Here is a 10,381-nt window from a genome sequence, read left to right as displayed (position 1 = left end):
TCATAGGATAATCAGGGACATGCTTACGGGTAAGGTACGGCTGCGGAGTTTGTAGATTGACCAACGTATGCAAAAAAAAAAATATTCCGGTGCAAGGTTGTATTTATGTATTTGATTACCTACCAATCGGCTCCCAGCGCGAAACGTGGCTCACAGAACGAGCGGCGATTAGACTGACAATGCTGCTGTGGTGATGGCGTGATGGTCAGCACACTGGACTTGCCATCCAGAGGTCGCTGGTTTCGATTTGATCTTCCGGCGCGGCAGTCGAAATAATGGTGCACTTTTATTTGTTCAATTTGTAATGCACCCTGCCCAGCAGTATACACATGAGCACACCACAGATTAAGTCTATCGGCAGGCCGCATGTGGTGGTGGGGTAAAGTTCGGGGGGTACGCCCACTTATCCCAACACATGTGGCCAACGTGGACGAACAGGCCAAATACCCTCTATAGAGTACTCTCAAGCGGAGTCTCTTCCGCCAGCAGTTACCGGAGCAAGCAATTTCGGAGCCGCACCTGTAATGTTGGATATAAAACAGTGGGGTGCACAGACTCGCAAAAGCAGCTTACACATTATCAATCCCTCCCTAGCGGTGTGCTCCAACAGACCTTGCCTGCGGGTATGTGTCCTGTCCCTAAATGACTTACAATAACACGAAAGGTAACGGTGCAGCCCTTGAATTGCCTGCTCGCACCCCTGCCGATGGAAGATCTCCCACTTAACTCCGCAGATCCTCTCCAGAGGGGATCTCTAGAGTTTGATCTTCTCTTCCACGCTGGCCATACCTGTTGGACAAAGTGGGAGTGCCCACTACTGCATATGTAAAGACGAACATGTGAGTAATGTGTGTGTGTGTGAATGCGCAGCTGAGCGGTACTGAGGACCAGTAGGGTAGCAGAGCTACGAATCCGGCGACGAGAGTTCGAATCCAGCTCACGGCCACTAATACCACAGTGACGATTACCTGAACCGGCAGTGGGCCTCCCCGAGTCCAACGAAGTCTCAAATGAGTACCTGGTGCGGTGTGTAAACATGGCCACTGGGGAGACAAAGGCGGCCGGGCGTGGTGCTGGCCACCATGTGCCGTCCCGGCCTTTATAGGCGTTCGCCAAAAGCACTTGCCACACACATCTGTTGAGGTTATAAGTGGGTGGTTTTTGTTGGCGATCATAAACTGCTCCGCGTCTCGATGGATCTACGAACGGGGCCGCGTTCACCGAATACGCCCGCGTGACACATTGTGCCGCGCGTGCTGCTCGCTTCCCACGTGCCACATACAGCCTCGCACCTGTCACGCGACGGGCTGTCGGGTGTGTGGAGAGAGAGAGAGAACACGCAGGCCACGTGGCTCGTCGTACATGCGCGCTCGCTCGCTCGTCGTTGCGAGTTCAAACGTTGTTCGTTTGGGTAGGGTTGACTCTCAGCCCCATTATCCATTCGGGGTCGATAAAAATGAGTAGCACTTTCGTGGATAAATCAACAGCGGTTGTCATATGAATAGATTCCCCCTCTCCCCCGCCCCCACCATAGAAATGAGGATTTCTCAACATCGGGTCTACAAACTTGTAAACAAGAGATGAGCATAAATGCCTCGATGCTCGGTTGAGCAGGGATGCACGTGCATATTTGGTGTGGGGACCTCGTCACAATGGAGCGGGTGGGTGGGCACGCATGGTGAGTGGGTGTATTAATCATTGACGTTCTAAGTTTTTGTAATTTTGTATTCAGTGATGGTAGCTCTGTGAATTGTCAGAGTTAAGATCAGCGTTACGCAGGATGATCATCCCACCACTACATAGTAAACTGTCATTATAATCACGATCACCATCGATCACTATCACCGCCAGAAGCACAAAGCAACCACATCAACATGATGATCTGGATGATCATAATCTCACCACCAATAAAAAATAAACAAGTATTAATAGCAATCACGACGACTATAACCACACGCATAATCATCACCATGTCAGCCATCAATCACCATCAAATCGCCACTACCACAATAACAACCATCATCATCTGAACACAATTCAACATGTGAGTAACACTCATACCTAAACCAGCATTGTCATTATCAAATATTTTAATTTCATAAGGGCAGGCTCTGTGCGTGCATGTTTGGTATATATCACACGGCGATGGTGGCTGCTGGTGGTCACTGTGAAGATGGTTTTGGTAGCAGTGATGATAACGATTACTATGCTTATCATGCCAATGGGTTTGGTGGTAATGATCATGGTCATGGTGGTGACGATCGCAATCCACCGGGAGTGAAACAGACCGGGCGAACAGACGTGAGCTGATGCGGGATTTTTTTTTTTGTGTTGGGAGAAAAAGGATCGGGGAGGGTGTGGTGAGAGGTGGTGGGGGTAGGAGGGGTGGAGGGTGGGGGGAATGGGGAGAGGGGAGGGGGCCCACGTTTCGCCCACGGGGATTTTTTTCGCCTGCGTCAGACGGCTTTGCTGATTCCACCAGTATTTTCTTCAACTCCTCAGCACGATTCGAGCTCAGATCTGCTCTGCGCATTACTGCGCCGCACGTTCCAATGCATTCGCCTCGTACGCTGCGGCCACGCGCATCCATCGCCACGCGCGCGGACGAGCACGTGTGGATGGATGCGTGGGTGCACGCAAGCATCAATTGTGCACGTACACGTGTCGCCCTTTTGTCATTCCACTGCTGGATTGAAATATTTCGCCAAACGGAATCCCTCCCCCCCCCCCCCCAGCCCTTCGTGCCATCGAGTCCATGCCCCTGTCCATGCCCATGTTCAAGGTCGTAATCTTCGCATGTGCTTATGAGTGTGTTCGTTTCCCCCCCCCCCCCCATCTCTCTATATATATAGAAAATAAATACGTCCACTGTTTCTTCGCAGCGTTTTGAGATGCAGTCGGATTTAGACGCTAAATAAATCAACACTGCAACTGTAAATTGCATCGTATTGTATTAGAGGTTAGGTGAGCTGCATATTATACATAACGTGCATTACACATGCCCTTTCGTAAATTGCACTGCTGCATGAATGACCCCCCTCCCCCTCACTCTTCCGTTCGGGCCATTACGGGGATCATTTGACCATACTTCGCTATACGCCGTTGGCGAAGGTGGGGAGCATGCATATACGTTTGAGCATAGGGGCGCAGTACAACTATGGCTTTTGCTGCGGCGGTACGATACGACCGTGTGCGTAATGAACACGTAATGAGGCGCACGGGGCGAGCGGCAGGGGTAGGAGTAATTTGTGCGCTGGTCGCTGGGGATTTAATTATACAGCTGACGCTGAGCCCCACGCTCGCCGGCTCGCACGAAGCTCCCAGTGCGACGCAGCATGAAGCCCTGACCCGGTAAGAGAGCGGCGAAGCACCTCCGACGTTGACAGCAGCAATGCGGCGTTAGCTTCAGCTGTGGATGGTGCCGCAACTGGTAGTAATAGTAGTGAGCGCGGGGTGCGTGCGCGCGCGCGTTTGTGGGTTTGTGTGGTGGGTCGACGCAGCCTCAAATGAGTACCAGGTGCGGTGTGTAACCTTCGGCACTAGGGAGACAAAGGCGGCCTGGTGTGGTGCTAGTCACCCACGATTCTCGTGTGCCGTGCCAGCACTTGTCCCAATAGTCGGTTAAGGCTGTACGGGATATATTCGTCTTTTGTTGGGTCTGACACCACTGATGGTGACGTTATCACAGCACTTGTGCCAGGCTATATGCACACTGATATACAAATACAACGATCCAACGTATAGCCTTAACAAAGTGTAGGGGCAAGTACTGTTAGCGAGCACCTATGAAGGCCTGAGCGGCACACGAGGAGGCGGTGTTGCCATCACTACGCCCGCTCGCATTTGTCTCCCTAATGGCGGAGTTTACACATCGCACCAAGTAACTCATTTGAGGCTGAGTCAACCTAGGCGAGGCCCCGGATCGGTTCGGATAATTCGTCGTCGGTGTTGGCCTTGGGCCTGAATCGAGCACGGCTCGCCGGGTTTGTAGCGCAGCGCGTTAACCACTGCGCCACCGCTCCCCTTGCACCAACCACCCCTTACACTAAACCAGCATCGATAAGCGCGGTGCAGAATGAGTCAACAATTACAGCGACAGACACGGCGTGCAGAGGGAGGCCCCTCGAACAATGCAGCAGTGGATTTGACAAAGAGCTGTACACTTCGCGTCGAGTGGGATCCCACTTTCTGTACTACCCATTGCTACGTGCACCACTCGCTTAAATAGGCAGAGCCTAATCAGCTCACCGCGTCGCCAAATTTGCCGGTAAAACAACGCGGTGACATTCGCTGTGTCTTATACATCTTATTATGCACGGGCTGAACTTTACAAACTTTGAGCGACGAAGCACACGGACGTGATGAATTTGTATATTTAATTATTTATTTCCCCCCCCCCCTTCCTCTACGAGAGGCGCGATTTGAATGTTTAATGATTTCCATTCCCGCTACGCCTCCATCAGCACCGGGCGCTGTCCACTTTAAATAAACCCAATGGGAGATATCACGCGGCCGTCTCGAGCCCGTGGCAGTGAGGCCACCGCACAAATCGCCGTCGCTTCCTTCCTTATGCCACGTTTTGCTGATATGTTTTTTTGTTTGTTTGATGAGCATGCCCTGGTGAAGTGCTGTGTCATAAGAAATGAGTTTTATAGGAGTTACGGACCAACGCTCACCTTGACCTCTGACCCTAACACCAGAAGATTAACGCAAAACCATAAACTATGAGAACTATAATCTCTAATCCTAATCAGAACTCGAAACCTAACCAGAACTAGAACCCCTAACCGGAACCCTAATTCATCACCAGAACTCAAACCCCTAATCCTAACCGTAAAACCCTAACAACCTAACCCTAACCATTACCTGAATCATAACCATAGCCCTAACCTTACCTCTAACCCTACAAAAATCCAGAACTCTCACCTTATCGCAACCACTTTGCCGGTGTGCCTCTCCCCCGCTTCCTCTACAGAGGGAGGGCGTATATGTTATCCTCACCCGCTCTCTCAATCCCATTGCTCTCCCTCGCTCGCTCTGCCGAGATGATGGTGATGATGATGGTGATATCGACGTCAGAGACGCTCATGTCAATCCTGTCGTTGCCGGGGGGGGCTGGGGGAGTGTGGGGGGTGGGGGACGGCGGCGCGGCTCCCTCCCGGAGTGTTTTGTTGTTGCTGGAGGTGGTGACCCGTTATTGAGTCCGCAGAGCGGCGAAATTATTTACAGCAGCGATGGGGGGGGGGGGGGGGGGGTTCGTCGCGAGCGTGAATATTTATTTCGCCGGGCCGGTAAGGTTTCAAATCCGTCAGCATCACGTGACGGGGCTGTGTCATTTCGATGTCTCGACTCGCTCAATTCCAATGCAATTTGGCCGTTTTTTTGTTGTTGTTTCAAGGCCGTTCCGAAGCAAAATAAAACAAATTGCCGTAATTTGCATAGAATACGCGCTTTCTTGGTTGCGTGTCTCTGTGTGTGTGTCTATCTGTGTGTGTATGTGACTGTGTGTGTATGTGTCTGTGTGTGTATGTGGCCTCAAGGTGCACCTAGCCTGGCACAAGCGTCGTGGTGACGTCACCGCCACTTAGTGGCGAGTGGTGGTTATTGTTGTTGTGTATGTATGTGTCTGTGTTTGTATGTGTCTGTGTGTGTATGTGTGTCTGTGTGTGTATGTGTGTATGTGTCTGTGTGTGTGTATGTGTGCATTTGTATGCGACTGGGGTGGTGACGTACACACACAGACCCATTTTTCTATCACGGCCGACACCAGTGACGATTGTGTGAACCGGTCCTGGGCCTCCCCTAGGTAGACTCAGCCTCAAATGAGTACCTGGTGTAGCGGTGTGTAAACATCGCCACTGGGGAGACAAAGGCGGCCGGGCGTGGTGCTGGCCACCCGCCCCCTCGTGTGCTGTGCCGACCTTTAGAGGTGCTCGCTAACAGCACTTGCCCCTACAGTCTGTTAAGGCTATACGGGAGATCTTTGTTTTTGCGCGTGTCTGACGCTGTGAGTCGCCAGTGTGTAAGCGTCATTGTCATCATCGTCATTGTAAGCCACGGTGAATCCACTGCTAGATGAAAACCTCCCCAAGCCGCCGCCCCATCTCACGATCCTGTGATGTAATAACAACAGTCGCCATTCGCCACTAAGTGGCGTTGACATCATCACTGCGCTTGTGCCAGGCTGGGTGCACATTTGAGGCCACGTAAAGTGTCGGATGCTCGCTGGCAAGAGATCACGGGGCAGACCCACGTGTTATGGGTTGACTGCCTGAGATGACACAATAACAACTCGTTGCGATTTAGCGGCCCGAAATTCCACTCGTCATTGTGAGCGTCGCTTCTCTGCCCTCCGCTGTTGTTGGAGAGTGACAGCCCCGAACGGCCTCGTGGCGTCCTTCACGAACCTTCTCCACAGAGGTCGAAATTGAGACAACTGATGCCATCCAAAGGTAGGTCCACTCAGCTCCACATACTCCTGTATCACATCGGGCCATCTCGTATGCAGCCCGTGCCGCGCCCGTTTAACCGTAATAATCGTATGCAGTGGTTCTTAGAAGCCAGGGGCGGTTTCTTCATTAGGGCGATTGGGCGACGCACCACCAATGTCATTCAACCACAGAGTCACGCTAGCCGTCACTGTCAGCCTCTGGATATAGTCCAATCAGCGTCATGTCACGTTCTGTGGAGCTCCGCCTCTTTTTAGGCGATTTCACTCCGGCTGAGAATCGCCCCGAGTGGCCCCATAGACTTACATTCAAAGATGTTTTTTTTTTTGAACAGGCGGGCGCTCCAATGCATTCTCTATGGCTTCCGGGAGGGCATGCACTAACGTGCTTACGTCATCATACGTGCTAACGTCATCATACGTAAGCACGTTTCATCCAACAATATAATTTATCGCCACTTAGTGGAATCTTTAATAAAATAAACTTGAGTGGTTTGTTTTAATAGTGAGTATAGAAACAAACAAGATGTATTGTAAGAGTCACTTTATTTTTCATTAATATTAAAGAAGTGAAGTTGCCTTTACATGCTTAAGCTGTTAATTTATCCATTACATGGGTGGACCTTATCCTTATCAATCATCCAGACATTTGCCCCCCCTGAGAGATTTTGCAGGAGCCGCCACTGTTACAAGCCCCAACTCCTATATTCAGTGAGACTGGGTACTGTGGTTCACGGTTCACGTGCACCGATCACTGGGCGATTTGACCATACGTCACCACGCTGGTGAGTGCGGGCGAGTGAAGTGAGCGTATTTTGAGCTCGCCTCCATGCTGGGCACCTGCGTGGTAGTGCCCCCCCCACCTCTACCCCCTACCGGTAGCACAGCTACTCAGGCCTACACCGCAGTCACGATTCTCTGCTCCGGCAAGATAGTGCTCCGTCCCAGAAGCTTCATTATGAAGATTGAAAACAATTACACGTTACGGTCGGACGCTCCATCATCACACCGCTACAGCGACATCACTGCATTGTATTATGTAACGGGCATGGTGTTGGACACTCATGCCAGTAGCGGTGGTAATGGACAAGCAAAATCTTAGCACTCCAAACAGCCCAAGGGGCTCTGGATTAATATACAAAGGAGGGAGGTATCAATTATCAGCTCAAATTTAAATCGACAAAACAAGCCACTTCATCTGTCTAATCTCTATCTTGTCTGCATCTCTCTTTTCTCATCTCACCGTATGTCGATTTTGTCTGCATCACTCTGATTTCGCTACATCCATGTACAGCCGTTGTCTACAGCTCTTTTATCATCTCAATAGGAGTTCATCATTTGAAAGGGGGCCCCTTAAAATGGTGTTTGCCTAGTTCCCTCCTCGACCCCTCGATGGGCTTGGAAAACCACTGATTAATGGTATGCATTGCACCACCGTGCAATGGCCCGACTTAATTCCCTGCAACTCCGACTAGCACGGTTGGCTACGTACGGTGCGAAAGAAGTTCAACAACTATGCAGAGCTGACGGACCATTGCCTCAAATGGCAGCTGCTGGGTTTCGTTTTTTCCTAAGTACATTCTAGTGACGGATCGCGAGAGTTTTATATTTGCGAAAACTCTGCGGCGATGTCTTAATTACATGGCGTGGAGGGAGGGGAGGGAGTTGATGGGCCGGGGGGGGGGGGTAGAGAGTTATTTACGATTCTCTAAACAGCCGTGGATATTTATATTTCATTTATATCTGGAAATTGATTGAGTGCGGTGCATAATGACCCCCGCCCGTGTGAAGGCCGTTGACACGAGACGTTTAACGTCTCACTCTTTTCGAAACGACACAGGGCGTAAGTAAACAAACAAAAAATGTGGATAAATTTGTCGGACTTCGCATTGTCGTGCAAAGAAAGACGTTTGAGTTCGCATCTCGTTGAGTACCTTTGACTGGTCGGGTGCTCTCCTATCCAGCACTGTCGCTACTCATGTCTACAAGGCAGTCACAACCTTCTATGGTCTGGTATAGCTCCGTATGTATGTATGCACCATACATTGCCAACCGTGCTAATCGGAGGTGCGGGGGAATGACTTAAAAACGAAACACACAAAGCAGTTTTAAAGGAATCAGTTGTCAATATAAACTTTATTGTCAAAAGCTCCGTTAAAGAACTTCATCGGTGATGAGAGGAAAAATAATAATTACATTTCACTGTAGGATGCTCCATCATAGCACTCCAGTGATAGCGCTACATTCCTATGTACTATATAATATGTAAGTTTTGCTGGCTGGCTGGCGCGCAGCAAGCGAACATAAAAGTCGTGGTCACGTTATGTCTTGAATGTTGCTCCACTTCACTTCACCGCAGACAGCGCGGAAGCAGCCTATAGCACCTGTTAAAATCACTCTCGCCCCCCACCCTGCCCCCCTCCGATTTTCACCAAGTCACCTTGACAACAACGGCATGTAAAATTACAATTGCAGTTGCCCGTTGAAAGTACGACCTTTTTGTGTTCCCATTAGCCCCGCAAGGCCGATTTGATTCCGAAAGTGGTCCCCTTCAGTAATAGGCGCCAGGTCGATGTGTTTCCACCACCACCACCACCACCGCTGCCACCACCACCGCCACCACTCCTCCTCCTCCATCTCCGCTGATTTCGGGCAGCTCTCTAATGACGAACACTAAGCTACGAGTTCACTTGACTTTGCGGCGACAGCTGACGCGATCCATAGCGGCCAATGTGCCTGCCTTGTCTGTCTGTCTGCAAGGGATGCTTAGCAGTCAGTGGTCAGTGGCGGCGCTCGCCACAAGCAAACCAAGCAAAAGCGTAGGGGCCCCAAGTAGCTCAAGCCAGTATCACCTCGCTCTCATAACGCTCCCCCCCCCTCCCCTCGAAAACATCTAATTACTCTCTATCCCCATTCTCATGTCACAATCTTGTCTGCACGTGTCTTCTCTCATCTCACAACATCCACACGGCAGCTATCGTTCCACTGCATCTCTGCGTCTCGTCAGTTTCGCTTCTGTCATCACATTAATGACGTGACTGTGGCTACTGCTACTACCAACTCACATGCAACCTACCTCAGTCGAATAAGCCACCCCGGGGATAGTTTCGGACCCGGCACACCACGTCCAGTATACCCATCGCTATGACTGTGGCTATTACTACTACTACAACCAGTCACGTGCCGCCTACTCGTGTTCAGGAAAACATCCATTGAGTGTGTTGTATTACATAACATTTCGATATTTTGCTAGGTTATTTAATTTAGTGTGTTCTTTCTCCCTCTTCCCTAATGTTCAAGCTTGTGTAATTGACCACGCGTCGCCGCACTCATTGACATGTTAATTGTTTATCTAACCCCTCCCTCTCTCCGCCCCCGCCCCCCCTCTGTCTATTTAAGGCCTCGCCACAGAGACGATCTCCCTCTCTGTACCTGGGTTGCTCTCTCTATGTATCTTGGTGATATCTGTCTGCTTATATGTCTGTCTATAGTTTTCTGGTTAGATTTTTGTTGCTATTTCATTTATACCTGATGACGATTGCTTGTGTTGCAATCGAAACGTCGTATGCTATTATTTAATTTATTATTCTCTCTTTATACGTGACTTTACCGAAAGAACCAAGAGTAATCCATTGAGTAGTTCGGCTCTGGTGTGGATGGAGGCTGCCGTCGGTGAGCTTTCCTGCGCTGAGCGGACAGCAACTTAGAGATTAATAACCTCGGTTTGAAAGCTATGCGACGGCTTGAGTTGAGGATGTCTGAATCGGCTTCTGCTATTGCTGTTGCGCTTTCGTTGAATTCCCGAAGTTTGTTGCGGGGTTTTTCACTGTCCGCTCGAGTCACCTTTGTGCGAGTGTTTGTCTGACACACTCTCTGACACACTCTCTGACACACTCTCCCAGTGCAAGCCTATTGAGGGGTCTTTGTCACGGG

Source organism: Lethenteron reissneri, chromosome 44, assembly GCF_015708825.2.
Source record: "Lethenteron reissneri isolate LAM-NWPU_2019-01 chromosome 44, ASM1570882v1, whole genome shotgun sequence".
NCBI classification, from domain to species: Eukaryota; Metazoa; Chordata; class Hyperoartia; order Petromyzontiformes; family Petromyzontidae; genus Lethenteron; species Lethenteron reissneri.
The sequence above is the reverse complement of the archived record's forward strand: the minus strand, read 5'-3'. Positions refer to the sequence as shown.